The sequence below is a fragment of the Myotis daubentonii genome, chromosome 4 (assembly GCF_963259705.1).
Source record: "Myotis daubentonii chromosome 4, mMyoDau2.1, whole genome shotgun sequence".
NCBI classification, from domain to species: Eukaryota; Metazoa; Chordata; class Mammalia; order Chiroptera; family Vespertilionidae; genus Myotis; species Myotis daubentonii.
In genome coordinates this window covers 35,555,945-35,571,816 of record NC_081843.1, presented here as the reverse complement: position 1 = coordinate 35,571,816, position 15,872 = coordinate 35,555,945, and positions in this window count along the sequence as shown.

Sequence of the window (15,872 nt, the reverse complement as noted above, 5' to 3'; positions counted from 1 at the left end):
AACCCACCCTCCCTCCTCTGATCTGTCTCCAAAGCCTCTTCCTCCCCCGCCCCCTCCACCCTCACCCCCCTTTCTCCTGCCCCTCCCCTCTGAGTGTCCTGAGCAGGAAGAAAAAAGACCTCAGGTCCTCATTTCTAATTCACAGCCTCAGGCTCCCATCTAATGGAGCACCCACCTCCCTGTGCTTTTCACCCATGACTTCCAGCAGCCTCAACCCCTACAAAGTAGGAACATTAACATCATTTGACAGACAGACAAGGACACGGAAGCCTGGCGAGACTTGCTCATGCGAAGTAGATTTAGATTCTGACTCCAAAGCTGACCTTCCAAACAGCTCTAAATCCTGAGCATGTGTCTCCTGTTTCCTTGTTCGCCGATGAGTTGAACAAAGTGAGATCTGAGGTTCTTTCCTGAGCTAACAGACCAAACCCTGTCGCTATAATAGGTCCAGAATCCAGACCCAAGTAGGGAAGCTCAGGGATACCCCTACGCATCCCACTGCTGTCTTGTGCTCACTGTCAGGGCCCCCCAAGATGAAGGTGGAATGACAAGTGAGGGGAGAATGTTTTGAGAGGCTTGGTGGGGGAACAGGAGGTGTGGATCAGGGCCCACTGCTGCCGTGGTGACAGCCTGAATAAGAATTCCACAATTCATCATCTAATGACTCAGCCTGCTTTGGAGCTGCGCCTCTGCGAACCCCAGGGAGCATGACTCAGCAGCTGAGGGGGCCGGGTGCAGGCGAGATCACCGTGGTCCATGTGAGCGGTGACTGTGGAGAGAACGGTCTGTTCCCAGCTCCAAACCCCAAGGTGGCGTGTCTGCTTCTGTGGTCAGACACACACGGCCTGGGCTTCCTAGCCATGTGGCCAAGCCGCCCGCAGGCCTGGGTCTCTTCTCTGCATTCAAGAAGTCACGGCCCTGGAGACATCAGGGCCGCCTCCTTTCCCACAGCTGTGGGGTCTGCAGCAAGGGGCCCCTCTCCCTTCACTGCTCTTCCAGGATCAGGCCGGCCTTCAAATAAGGGCAGCGGAGGCCACACTAAAGGGTGGCGAGGCCTATAAACATCACAGGCTGGGCACACAACTGGATAGATGGTCACAGCATCCCTTCCCGCTCTGAGGGGGTGGGGTGAGATGGGGGATCCCAGGCCTTGATTTTGCTCAAAGCCCAACTTAGAAAATATCTCTCCCCCCTCAGAAATAACAATGCATATTTTCCCTCCCTTCAAAACTAAATTAGGGAAATCCATCAACTTACCAGAAGAAAACAGCCCAAGAAAGCTGCGGTGGAACAGCCCCAAGTCCGGGGAGGGGCTGGCACCATGGGCTGGTGCACACGGTGCAGGGCACACACTGCCCCCTGCTCGCCGCCACACCTGCCTGCCCTTCTCCAAGCCTGATCACATGCAGCAATTTCCTCACCTGCAAGACCCTTTAGGACAAGAACTTCTGAGTCACGCAGAGCATCCCGTAATCAGGTGCTCCATAAATACCTGCTGGTGGAAGGAACACATGAGTGAATCTGCTAAAACCTTGCCACCGGCATTGGTGTCAGAGACATTGGGAGGGGACGCAGCTGTCATCAGGCACGGCCTGAAGCAAAAGAGGTTTATTCTTTTCCTTAGAAGGGAGACATGAGTAAGAGTAAACGTACCCAAATTCTGGGGGAAAAGGTAACAGTCTCCCTGTTGTACTTTTTTTTTTAATTTTTTGAATTTATTTTAATTTTATTTTTTTAAATGTGTTTTATTGATTTTTTACAGAAAGGAAGGGAGAGGGATAGAGAGCCAGAAACATCGATGAGAGAGAAACATCGATCAGCTGCCTCCTGCACACCCCCTACTGGGGATGTGCCCGCAACCAAGGTACATGCCCTTGACCGGAATCGAACCTGGGACTCTTCAGTCCACAGGCCGACGCTCTAGCCACTGAGCCAAACTGGTCAGGGCCCTGTTGTACTTTTTCTTTTCCCACAGCACTCTGACCTCCTAACGTAGCATTCCATTTCATTATTTATCCTGCTTCTTTTTTTTTAAATATATTTTATTGATTTTTTACAGAGAGGAAGTGAGAGGAATAGAGAGTTAGAAACATTGATGAGTGAGAAACATCAATCAGCTGCCTCCTGCACACCCCCCACTGGGGATGTGCCGGCAACCAAGGTACATGCCCTTGGCTGGAATTGAACCTGGGACCCTTCAGTCTGCAGACCGACGCTCTATCCACTGAGCCAAACCGGTCAGGGCTTATCCTGCTTCTTGTTTGTTGTTTGTCTCCTCCCCCAATATCCACCCTGGGGAGACGGCAAGCCCCGGAAGGACAGGACATTTGGCCTGTTTTGTACACTGATATGCCCTCAGAATAGTTTCTGAGATGAGTGAGTGAGTGAATGGTATCTATTGAGCATTTACTCTGAGCCAGGCCCCTCTACCTGCTGTGCACTGTACATGTATCAAACATGTAGTCCCCTCAGAAGTTCTAAGAGGCAGATACTACTCGCATCCCTGGTTTAAAGGTGAGGAAGGTCAGGTTAGAGAGATTATGCAACACAAACAAGATCACCAGGAGCTGGGCAAGTAGCTGGAGAGAGGCCAGCACCAATGGTTGCCGCCAGGGCCAACGCCTCACCACTCCCTGGTGAGGAGCTGCCCAGGAGGCCTTCCTGGAAAGTCACACCCCACATAATCTTTGCTGATTGATGTTTTTCTTTATAACTCTCCCCACCAACCTCCCACGCGAGCCCATTATACCTCCAGAAAATACCTTTGCCCTGAAGCGCAGCTTTTCCTCAGCTGGAAAGACATTTCCTGGTGGGAGAACCTTGGAGACCTGGGGGCAGAGAAGGGGACTGAAGACCTGGGCCTGGCTCTCCCTGCCTGGGCCCTGCAGAGCTGGGGTGGGGCTGTGCTGATCCTGGAGCCCACTCCCTCCCACCCCACAGACTGCTTGGGAGGCTGCCAGGCCCAAGCTGGGGAAGGCTGAACTCTTTCCTAGGGGTTTCCTGCTGCCTGGAGCTGAGCTAGAACATAGGGAGGTCCTGCCCACCCCAAGGCACCAGAGCTCCAAGGGGATCTCTGTGCCCTCTGGGGCTCTCCTGAAAGGAAAAGTCTTTCCAGCTAAAAAGAAGCTGAGCTTTGGGGCGGAGATATCTTTTGGGTGTGGAGTGAGGTCCTAGGAGCAGGTGGTAGGAAGATAAAAGTATTCACCGACAAAGGTAATGTGGGCGTGACTTCCCCGGAAAGCCTCAGGTACAGTGCCTTGCCAAGGAGCAGCAAAGAGGTAGCCCAGGCCAGCAAGAGCTGGCATTGACCTCTGTCCAGCCACTTGCTCCTAGTGATCCCTGGAGGAAAGAATGGGAGTCCAAGAACACCAGGGGCAGGGAGAAGGCCGCAGGGCCCGGAGGCCCACACACATATCCACGCTCAGGACACAGCGCCCCATTGCCTCCGTCCAAGAGCTTGGGGAGGCAGTGAGAGAGGAAGGGGATGGAACTGAGATGTCTGAGCAACAGCTACAGGTGGGTCATCAGGGCAGGCGGAAGCTGGATTGGGTTTGTCAGGAAGACTGTGTCCCAATGTTGGAGAAGCAGGCCACGCATCACTCACAGGGCTCCTGCCGGTGGCTGGGGCTGGGCATCTGCACTGGTGTTTAGATGAGGGAAGGAGGAGTAGCTCCGTGATCTGCAAGCGAATGGAGGGGGGCAGGCTGTCAGGGTGCTCCCAGGCAGGGCAGGCTGCCAGCCTTCATCTCATCGAAGAATCAAGACTGGAATTTCCCTGAAGCTCATTTCCTACCATTTAATCCTCAGTCAAGGAACACAGCTGCCAAGTCTGTCCCCGAAGGGCAGATGCTGGGCGTGGGCAAGGAGCAGAGACCTCCAGGAGGGCCTCCAGGCCCTGTCGACCTCTCCGCCCCAAAGCCCCTCTTCTAACACAGAAGGCATACCAACCTTCCCTCTGGGGTCTTCTCCCCACCCCCCACCCGCCCCGGAAAGGCATTCAGGCTGAAGAGAGCTGCATTTAATCCCAGCTCTACCACTCACTCCCCAGGTGACCTCTGCACAGGTCACTTAACCTCTCTGAACCTCCATTCCTTATCTGGGAAGCCCATGCAGTAAAATACACCACAGGGCTCCCAGGACGAATCAATGCGATAAAGAATGTAAACACGCTCGGCCAGTGCTTGGCTCATCAACATCCATTCATTTCTTCTCCCCTCACCCCGGGACCGTGGGCCTTCTCCTCATGCCTTCCGGAGACCACACACCTGGGCTGGGCTGTTTCCTTCCGCCCCAAGCACCAATCCATCAGCCTGCCGCACAGCCAGGATTTATTGGGCCCTGCCTTTACGTAACCAAGGCAAACGGAAGTGTAAAGATGTCGGGGAAAGACTCAGCCAGCTGGGGAAGGGGGCTGGTCACGTAGACAGCTGGCTTTATTGTGGTGCTCACTACAGCCCAGCACCTGGTTCTCAACTATGTGCACATCACGGACACACCGATCTCAGGACTGACTAACAGGAACTGGACATACAGACAACAGCAAAGGGGAATGCAGCTTAGTGATTTACAGAGCGCACAACTCTTCCGGGGACCTCAGAATGTAAGTATTGAGCATAGAATCAGAACAAGGCCAGGGCCGTGGATGCTCTAATGGCTGGATGGCCTGAGGCGCCTGTGCCACCTCGGAACTCACCTGTCCCGAGGCCCGGGCCCTGATGTTTGCAGGACAGGGAGCCAACTCCTTCGCACAGCACCACGCTGGGTCTCCCTGGGTCCCCCTTACAATGAGAAGGAATAGGCAATGCAGTTATTTTGCTAAAATGCAATCACAATCTTATCTGTCCTCCAAGGTTTCACCCAGGTCTCCTTAATTAGATTTGGGATATTCACAGACAGTCAGTCTCCCAGGGAATGTCTATAGAGGGCTCATACCCTCCCCTAAACCGGGTTTCTTCCTAATTGAAGTCTCAGGAGGCGACGTTAACTTCAATGTACATAGCTACCAGACCCCGAGTCCTTCCCACGTGGGGCAGTATTGAGGGACAGGGGGAAACTGTAGACCCAAACAGCTCTTACCCCTAAATAATGTACAACCCGTAAGGAAAACAAAAGGAACACGCGTGATACAATCCAGTGCTAAAGGGTGTGTCTGACCGAGTGGGTCTGATCCTGGGAGTGTTCAACTTCAAAGGACAGACAGGTTGGGGAGGCCTGGGGGAGGCTGGGAGGCTTTGCGGGGAAGGTGGATGGTAAGCCGCCCAGGGAGGCTCGTGGACAGCTGACTTACATAAGGAAAGCAGGGGAGGTGGCACATCCCAGGGGCCAGAGGTGGTGGGAAGATGGAAATCAGATGGTATAGATGGAGAAGGGACAGATGTGACAGATCAAGACCCCAACCAGCCCAGTATGAACTCCTTCCCAGTTCACCCACACTGCTCCTGCTGGTATTCCCATACGGGCACTGGGCTTGCCAAGAAACTCAGGGAGCCCTGAGCATCCCTCCCCCCCAAAACACACACACGCACACTCCTGCCCAGCAGCAGAGCTGTCCGCCTGCTAGGCAGGCAAGCCCTTTCAGAGAGGAAGGGCAGGGAGCCTCTGCCCAAACCCGGAGGGACAGCCCTGCGCCTTCCACCTGCTGCGCTCACCATGTGCCTGATTCAGCCCGGAAACCAGCCAAGTGCACCAGACACAACACAACCTCCTCCCCTCACCTCCGAGCCCCTCTGTCTCCGAAGTGATAACAGGGAGTTCCCGAGTCAGGGGCTTTCCATCTGGGCTCAGCTGCTGCCCCCACCTCCGCCCCCATTTTCCTGAGTGAGCTGCCATCAGCAGCAAACAGGAACAGAATGAAGTTTGCCATGCTGGTTCCTGAATGACCACTTGAGGATCGGGTTCCCCGGAGCCCATCCTGGAAGTTTAGTTCAGGGACCAAACACTTGATACAACCAAAGCAGGATGTTTCCATCAACCCTAGTCAACAGTAGGAGCTCAGAATGAGAAGGGGGTCCCCAAATTTCCTATGCTCCAAAGCCATGGCTGTTCCCTCTGCAGGAGCTAGATCTTGGAAATGAGACAACGGCCTCTCTGCTTCCTGAGCCCGCCCAGTCCTTTGAGAGAGCTGGCCAGTGTGGAGCAAGACAGAAGAGGAGGGCGAGGGCTCTGCCTGCAGGGGCCCTGAGCTCCTGCTGACCCTGGCACTGAGGAGGCTGTCTGGGTCTGGGGCCAACCCCATAGTGTGATGAGCTGGCAGGGAAAGAGGGAGTGGGCCTGAGGGAGCCAGCTGTCGATCTAGGCTGTGAATAACGGGGGCCTCATCACCACCCCAGAGCTGCAGGGGCAGGAGCAGCCGGCACAGGGACTGACTAAGAGCAGTTCCGGGCGGGCGAGTGGGTGATGAGCAGGGAGGCTCCCCCAGGCTCCCACACACAGAGCAAATCCCCAGGCGGGCTCTTTGATGTCCTGCATTTCCGGGCTCTTCTCCCCACACGACGTCTCCCTGCAGGACTGCTTCTCCAGGCTGACATGTCTTCCCCACCCCACCCCTTGGCTGGATGTCTGACCTCAGGTGTCACTCAAGAGGCATCTAGCACAGTCCTTCATGGGACTCTTTATGGTCATAAACCTCTGTTTTTCTCTGGAACAGGGCCCCGAGTCCCTCCAGGGCTGGAGCCCTTAAGCCCAGCCCAGCAGCTTGACATGCCCCACGGGCAGACAGCACCATGAAGCAGCTCTCCAGGAATGCTGGCAGATGGTGCTCTTCATAGCGACCGTCACCCTCCCAGGCCCCTGGCACAGGTCAGCTCCCACAGGGGGCCTTCATGTGCAGCTCTTCCGAGGCATTTGAGGCCTGTTCTGTCTCCTCCGGCCCTGAAGGTGAAGACAGTTCCTCCATGCCATCCCCACCTGCCTCAGAGCCAAGTCTGAAGTCCAAGGTGAGCAGAAAACCATCCATAGAGATGAACAAAAACTGCTCACTGAGCAAATGAGTCAAAGGGCAGCCGGGCAAGTCCTCCTCCCTTTTCCACCTCCACAGGCGGAGACCCGGTTGAAGGCCTCAGGGAAGACTGACCTGCCTGGGCCAGTCAGGTAGACTCCTAACGGGGTAAGAGGTCCCCTGCCTCCAATCGCCGCCCCAGGGCAGCAGATGCCTGAAAGCCCACATCACTGTTCAAGTGGTCTCAACCCTGGAGACGCTACTGGTAAAAACAAAACAAAACCAGTTTCCCAGAATTCTAATCCAAGGTTCAAATCATCAGAGGTGAAGCTGGTCTCGGACTTCTCAAAAGCTCCCGGGTGAGTCCAGTGTGCCCTTGGGCTGAGAACCACAGGACCAAGGCACAGAAGGTCACAATTCTAAAGCGAGTGTGACTTGGGACAGTTTAAAACAATAAATCACCAAGGCCTGAGTTGGAATCCATTTCTTCCTTAGCAGCAGATTTTGGGGGGGTTGGGGAGGGGAGGAGAGGGGACAACATTTTGAAGAGTTCTGAAGGAAGGAGTCAGGATGGAAAGGGGAGCAGTGGGACACACTGAGGGAGGGACCTGGACTTCTCCTGGGTTGGGGGACTAGGGGGACAGGCATGCAGGGGGACAGCTGAGGCACCGAAAACGGAGTGGAGGCTGGTTAAGAGCTGGGGGTGCTGGAGCCAGCTCCTCTCGTTAGCTGAGTGACCCTGAGCAAGAGACCCAACTCACCTGTGTGTCGGTTTCCTCACCTATAGAAGGGGCCCTCGCTGTTTCTGAGCCGGGGAGTGAACATGAGTGTATTATCACACAGGGCCTGGCAGACAGCAGCCGCTCGGCACATCTTAGCCCTCGTTACTGCTGCAGTTTGGGAAGGGGCTTTACCTAAAAGTCTAAAGAAAAGGCATGCAGACCACAGCACCTTAGAAATAAATGAATTTGCAGACCAGAAACCACCTAAATAGATTAAATTAACAGGGGCGGCCACAAATCCAGCCTGCCTGGCACAAGTTTTCAGGGGCTCAGCATCCATCCTTCCACCAGCCTTAGCAGCATGGAAGGCAGAAAGGGACCCTAGGGGTACTGCAACTCTATGGGAGGTTTCTTTCCATCCCTTCCGGTTGTAGATTTCTTCTGGGCCCCGGAAGGGGAAGAAATGTCCCCCTCTGGTACCAGGCACAGTGGGAAGCCCTGGGCAGGCCTCCACTCTGACTTGGCCCGACCTCCATCCCTAGTGGAACTCCTGCAGGTTCCAGTCTCTGAAAATCCTGCCCTAGAACCTAGAACAGTGTTCGCCAAACTGCGGCTCGCGAGCCACACGCGGCTCTTTGGCCCTTTGAGTGTGGCTCTTCCTAAGCCTTAGGAGTACCCTAATTAAGTTAATAACAATGTACCTACCTATATAGTTTAAGTTTAAAAAATTTGTCTCTCAAAAGAAATTTCAATCGTCGTACTGTTGATATTTGGCTCTGTTGACGAATGAGTTTGCCGACCACTGATAGAATTTTCTTACTCGGTTTCCAGCAGCCAACTGGCCAATTGGAGGCTGTGGCTATCACAGCCTGAGCAGAGCTAGGTTTCTTTGCCGGTTGCTCTTTCAGTTCTGCCCCTACCCTCCCTGCCATCCTCCTGCCATGACAGAGGACCCTGTTTTTCCTTCCTAGGAGCTATCTACCTTCGAAGGCCAGAAAGGGTGCAGGGGACCATTTCTCCCAGTTCCAGTGGGAGCCAGACCCCCGTGTTGGCGCACTGCGGCGTCCGTACCTGGAAGACAGATCATGGCGGGGCTTCCCCGGGCCAAGGCTGTTTATCTGCGCGGGGCAGGAAGCCCTGTCCCTCTCCTTGCCCCCTTACTCCCCGGACGGTGACTCTGTCCCCTGCACATTGTTTTCTTTCCGGTGGAATTTCTGCTCTTGAGGACTCAGTGTTCGGTGTTACTCCCGCCGCAGCCATTCCTCATATCCCGGTTTCCTCCTGTCCAGACAGTGCTGGCCACCAGCCAGGACCTCGGCGACTCGTGGAGAGATGGGCTGGAGGCAGCAAAGGGTGGAAGCAGGAAGTGGGAAGCTATTGTTCCTCCTTGGTCAGAGTCTCGGGCCTCTTCTGCGGGCCTGCAGTGTGTGCAGTGGGGCAGCATACGCCCAGAGAGCCAGCCCAGGATAGACATGTGAGGAGGTTCCACTTGGATGGAACCTTGGACTTCGTAGTCCCCAATCAGTTGTCCCCTAGAGTTGGTGCAAGACCCACCTTGTGCTAAGAAAGGCAAGGAGCCCAGACAGACAAGCCAACATTGAGGCCAATCTCCAATGTGGTCACAGGGTGGGGCAGGACTGCTCAATCTGTTCCAACTTCCCTGCCCATGGCACTTCCTGTAGGGTTGAACAAGGTAGAGAGAAGAGGCAGGTGTGGAGGGGGGTGGCTCATGCCTCCCTCTCCTATCCTAGACCCAAGCCCACACACCAGCTCTAGGAAAGAGCCCAAGTCTGATTCCTGGAGTGTTAGGTGCACCCCCGGTCAGCCTGCCTTGCCAGCCCTGAAGCCCTTTGTCAGGTCTGAACTGCCTCATCTCTGCCACCCCAGTTCCCCTCACCCCAACAGCCCAGCCCCTCCCTTAGTCACCCCCCAAGGCAGAGCTGCGACGTGAATATCACTCGTTCTGCCTGCATCAGCCTTTACCCATACAGTCCTGCTAGTTCCTGACAGACAGGGTGCACAGCAAGCGCCCCCCCCCCCCCCCAAGAAAGCAAGAGACCATGGAGGAAGGCATGCTGTAATTCTGGGCCTGGGAATAGGAGGCGCAGCAGGCACTGCCAGCCTTGAGCGTCTGCTTTAGATCAAAGTTTTAACAAGGTCATAATGCTTTGTCAGGCATCCGCAGGACCTGGTCCTCCTCTGCCCCGCCAGACATGGGCCAGAGCCCTTGGTGGCCTCCTTGCCCCAATGTGGGTCCTGTTAGCCCCACCTGATAGACGTCTGGCATCCCCTATTGAGGACCTGATTAGTTAACCCTTCTCTGGCACAGGAGGCCCTGTCTCTACCCTCAGGAAACTAAGGAGCTCGAGAGAAGGCACAAGAAAAAAAAATCCCACAATTTAAAAAAATATATATTTTATTGATTTTTTACAGAGAGGAAAGAAGAGGGATAGAGAGTCAGAAACATCTATGAGAGAGAAACATTGATCAGCTGCCTCCTGCACACTCCCCACTGGGGATGTGCCCGCAACCAAGGTACATGCCCTTGGCAGAATCGAACCTGGGACCTTTCAGTCCACAGGCTGACGCTCTATCCACTGAGCCAAACCGGTTAGGGCAAAATCCCACAATTTTTAAAGTCAGCTGAAACTTGCTCATCACTTTCTTTCCAAGGATACACACCGTTGATCATTTCATTCATGCCATCCTTTACAATCCCAACCCTCCTATGGACGTGGAGTCATTCTCCCCACTTTGCAGAAGAGAAAGCTGAGGCTCAGGGGTAAAAAGGAAGTCGCCCAGAGTTTCCTCCTAGTCCTCGGGCCACATCTGCCTCTTTCCTCAGAAAAACCTCTTATTCAGGCCCCTGGTGTCTGTCCAAGGAGACTGGGCTCTAGGAAGGTACAATGATTTTCTCACAATCATCCTGGTAACCGGAGCCAGGACTGTGGTCACAGGGATGACCATCAGAGAATCCTATATGGAGAGCAAACCCATCTGACTTAGTAAGCAGGTCTGAATGAATACCTGGCAGGAAGGGAGGGCCATCTATTGTGGTGGCGGGTCCCCTGGGCTGCCTTTCCTAATCAGGGTAGCTCTCTACGGTCAGGACAAGGAGGCAGCAGTGGGTACATACGGGGTGAGGGGCGGCGGCAAGAAGGATCTGGGCGCTCCAGAGAAGGGAGTGGGCACAGAGACAGAAGATGAGAAAGTAGGAGTGGGAAGAGTCAGGAAAGTCCTTTCATGTGGTCTCCAGGCTGCCTGGGGTCCAGGGTCTGCTTAGGACAGTGTAAGATCCTTAAAGATAGGACACGCCCCTCCTTCACATCTCTGACTGTCACCTCAAATCCAGCCCAGGGGAGACCCAAAGGAACTGCTGCAGGCACGGCTGTGCTGGAGGACAAAGGGAAGGCCGCTGTCTCCGTGACCTCCTGAGCAGGCAAAAGTGCTCCTGTTCCCCTTCCTTCACACCGTACACCCGCTTTCCCCAGCCCTTACAGCACGAAACCACGAGGGCCCCAGGAGATCCCAGCAAGCCAGCAGCCCAACTGTGTTACTGCTAGCCAAGCCAGCTGAAGTAGCTCAGGGTGACTCAGATGAAGAGACATGCAGAAGGGGCCTGCTCGCCTACGGCGAGGAAGTAAGAGAGAAGGAATGGTCAGGGGCGTCCCTGGCTCTCCAGTGGCAAATTCCAGCTGGGCTGCATCACGAGGCTGCTTCATCCCTGGGATCGCCACCACCCGCAGGTTCCCCACTGACCACGGGTCATCATTTCTCTGGGCGTCTGCCCAGTTCCATACACTGGTTGTGTCCAGAGCCAGGATCCAGACTAGAATAAGAGCATCTATTTCAAGGAAATGGGAGGAGGATACAGAAGGAGCAGACTTGTGATATGGAAGTCCACACAGAGAGCAAAACGAAGAGGGGGTGCCTCAGGCAGAAATGAAAAGGTTGCTCCTTAGAGATGAAAACAGGTGGAGCAAGGATGGGAGCATTTCCCCCCCTTCCCCTCCTGGGCTCTGTGCGCCCCCCACCCGTTGCCCTCTGCTTCTGCTGAGGCCACTCGGCCTCTTCCTCCTAATCCAGCATCAGTCCCTCTTCTTCTGGGAAGCCCTCCCCCAACTTGCACCCTGACGGCCTGTCTTACAGCATAGCATACAGACAACTTTACATTTTTATCCCATTATTGCATGTATGTAATCTTCTGTCCCACTAAGAGTGTGTGTCCAAGAAAGGGAGAAGTTTATATTTCTCTGAATCACACCATGAAGCGCTGATTGTCAATAAATATTTGGCCATTTTGGGGAAGCCAAGATTTACACAACAGCCAGAGTCAAATAAAACAGAATGTGTCCAGGGAGAGTTCTAAAGGGAGATTCAGGAATGTAGAGAACGAGGAACAAGTTCTGGTAAAGATGAAAGAAGTGAATCAGAGTTAGAATCAGACACATAGGTAAAAAGAAATGGAATAAGAGACAGAATCTGACCGGGGGGCCCAGAGGACCCTGGGGCCTGCATTGAGTCATTCTGACGGATACCATCAGGCTCTGCGGTCATATCTACCCCAGAAATCACACACTCCACCCTTCCCTGCCGCAGACTTCCCCTTCTGGCCATACAGGGTCCCACTTGCTCCCTCTGTCTCTTTTCCCCAAGAGAGGAGGCTCATGCTTGCCGGGCCGGGAGGAGAGGAGGAGGCTGTGAGGGTCTCTGGTGCTCATTGCACACTGACATTCTGAGCGGCCCCTCAAGGGAATACTGACCCGTTACCTCCCCCTTGGAAATAAAGATAAATGAGACATGGCAATGGCCACAGTAAATTTAAGGGTAAGTAAAGAAATGACTGTAAGACCCTTGTCTAAGGGGATATGGGTAAAAGTGGTTAAAGGCTACAGGGATCAACAAGAGATAGCAGACATGGGTGGCAGAGAATGGTCAAGAGGGCTGAGACTAGAAGAGTCGGCCAAGCTCAGTTCTATTTTGACCTGTTGGTAACCCCCCCCACCCCCCCCACAACCCAGCTTTCTGATAACCTGAGGAGATCAGGACATGTGACCCCACAGAGAGAGAGGAAACTCTCAGTATCTAAAACCTGTGAAGAGATCAACCGAAGGACTTGTATGCATGCATATAAGCATAACCAATGGACATAAGACACTGGGGGGTGGGAGGGCCGGGGGATTGTTAAGGGAGGGGAAAAAAGGAGACATATGTAACACTCTTTGTAATACTTTAAGCAATAAAACAAAAATATTAAAAAAATTAAAGGAAATTAAAAAAAAAAAAAAAAAAACCTGCGAAGGTGGCCAGTGGGAGCGGGTCGGGACCAGAGTGGAAGCAGGAAGATCTGGCCTGAAATGGACAAGAGGGGCTGGCAGCCATTCTCTCAGGTAATCAGTTAATCCACTTTCCAGGCATTTAATCTACTTCGCTAACTGCCGAGGGAAGTGAAGAAGAATGCCTAAAACCAGGAGCTGGTGTTGCAGCAAAATTCACAGCTCACGCTGTCCGGGTTCCTGTCCTGGCTCTGCCCCAACCAAGAGTGGCCACCCCTTAGTGAGAGCCTAGAACAGGGGTCCTCAAACTACGGCCCGCCGAAAACATTTATCCGGCCCGCCGAGTGCTTTTGCCGCCGCTGCCTGTTGCTTATCAGCCGACTAGTTTTTTTTAAACTATAGTCCGGCCCTCCAATGGTCTGAGGGACAGTGAACTGGCCCCCTGTTTAAAAAGTTTGAGGACCCCTGGCCTAAAATATGCTGGACACTGACAGACGATATTTCACTTACTCCTCACAACAGCCCTGAAGGCCGGAAGTCATTACCTACCGATCTCTAAATCCCTATTTACCTATCTATCCACAAATAAGAAAACCAAGGCTGACAAAAGTTTTGCCTACAGGCCCCTGACCAGGCTGGCTGGCTCTGTCTGCTCCAATCAGCACTGTTCTCTCATTTGTGGTATGTTACTCTGTGCTCTCAAACACATTACATGGCGCAGCCTCTCTGGACCCGAGCCCTTCCCAGCAAATTCAAAGGACTGGATTAAGTGGTTCTTAGAGGCCTCCCTACCCCTGAAACTCTAGATATAAATGGAGAAAAAAGCAACTGCAGAACGCAAGGGCTACATTGGCGGCGGGGGTGGGGGGGAGCGGTGGTTGTGGGCGTGGCACGAGGGACACAGGTTTTAGTGTTATGGGAGTTTTAGGAGACATGGCAGGTGGGGGCTGAAGAAGACAGAAAGGAGAAAGGCTGTGGAGGCACAAGAGGGGGAGTCAGGCACGGCATCAGTGTGAGGAGGAGCCCTGGAAAGGCCACGGAGGCCCTGTTCCTGTCAGGCTGTCCCAAGGCCGTGATCTTAAGAGCCTGAGACTCACAGCCCTCACCTCACTCACTCCTACGAGACAGGCAGAGATGGCCCAGCCCAAACACAGGCTATTTTTGTTGCTGTGTTGTTTGGAGAGAAACCAGGCCAGAAATAGTGCTGTGAATTAGTAGGACCCTGTCCTTCCACCCCCAGCTCTCCCAGTGAAATCACCAAGAATCAGGAGGCCTGCTCCAACATTCCAGGGAGCCTGTGTAACTGAGAGGAGGCAGCCCTCTCCTCCTCACAGGAAGGCTTGGAACAGACATTTGACTGTAAAAGGGATTCTGGAAAAGGAGAGGGAAAGAGGGATTGAGTCATAGAGAGTAGAAAAGAAAGAGTGGAGAAATGGGAGTGAGCTCGCGAGGCTGCGGCTTGAGGGGACCTGGGGAAGGAACGGGGATAGCCCCATAGATGGATGGTTGAACAGAAGAGATCAAGAAAAGGAAAGTGGAAAAGAGGGCAGATGGTTGGTATTGGGAGAGCAACGGAGAAGCAAAGGGGAAGAGCCAAGGGCAGGCCAGAGTGCAGCTGGAGGGCAGGAGGTGAAGGGTTGGAGGTTGACATCAGTGGCCTGAGGCCCAAACTGAAGCAGGGCTCCTGGGGCATGGGTGTGTGGGTGTGTGTGGGGTTGGGGGGTGGTCAGTAATGGAAAATGTGAGTCTGAGTCTGGTCTAGTCATGAACCACCTGCAGAAGGACAGATGGAAACATCTTTCCAGTTGGCTGGAACTGGAACTTCCCCCCAAATCCACAGCCCTGCAACTCATCCTCTTATCTCTGACTCTCCCGGAATCAGAGATCCAGCTATTTCAACAGCAGGGACTTTTCTCTGTCCATTTGATCCCTTACAAAAGAGCCAAGGCTTGAAAGAGGGGATTGGGTCAAGGCGGTTAGTTGGGGTTCAGGGAAAGGAGAGAAAGTGACAACCCCTTGAGTCAGGTCAGATTCTGAGAAAGGCATTGCAGGGAGGTCTCCTGGGGTGGGGGTGGGGCGGGGTGGCAGTGGGTAGTCAGGCAGCACCATGTGGAAGGTCTGCAGAGGACAGACAAGGTCAAAGCAAGGCCATTTCACAGGGAGGGGCAGAGGGACCACAGTCCAGTCTGGTTTTAGGTCATCTAGTGTCCCTAGCTCATCAGAAACTCTGGCATGGAACTTGGTTACACGAGGTTTTGCCTTATTTTCTAATACACATCCAGATGCTTACAAGTCCCTTCTAGTTTAGGAAAAGACCCCTAAGTAAGTCAGCCCTTTCTGTTTCCAATGTATAGTAGCCCCTCTCCCTCCAATAGGACACAGAGCTGCTCGGAGGCTCCTGAGCCTGAGAACAGAGTGTCTTTTCTGGAATGGCATTAGGGTCATCCATCAGGTCAGCAGGGGGCCAGAATTGGTCACAGCGCTGGCAGGGTCCAGGCCATCCACAGAGAATAGCAGGGGCCTTTACACTGAGGCCCGGCAAGGCCATGGACAAGGGCTACTGGAATAGCCGGCGGAGCAAGGGAAGGAAGCTCAGCTGGAGTGGCTGGAGAGGTCAGGCAGTGAGGTGCCAGGAGGGAGCAGTTTCTGACTGAGTCTCAACCCACTGCTCTTCCAACTTGGGACTTGGCAAACCCAACCCAGATTCCCAAGTCCCTGTCTCTCTCTGAGCCCCAAGAGTGTATGACAAGGCACTGGGGGCATTTCTGGGGATAAAAGATCGGGGGGGGGGGTGCTAGACTTCTGTCCTCTCCACCCAAGAGAAGTCAGGGTTGAATGCTTCTTCTTCATGGTTAACCACTCTCTCAGGGACTCCAAACCACAACTAAGAAAAGGAAAAGGAATAAACAAGAAGCAACTACAAAAAAAAATAATAAT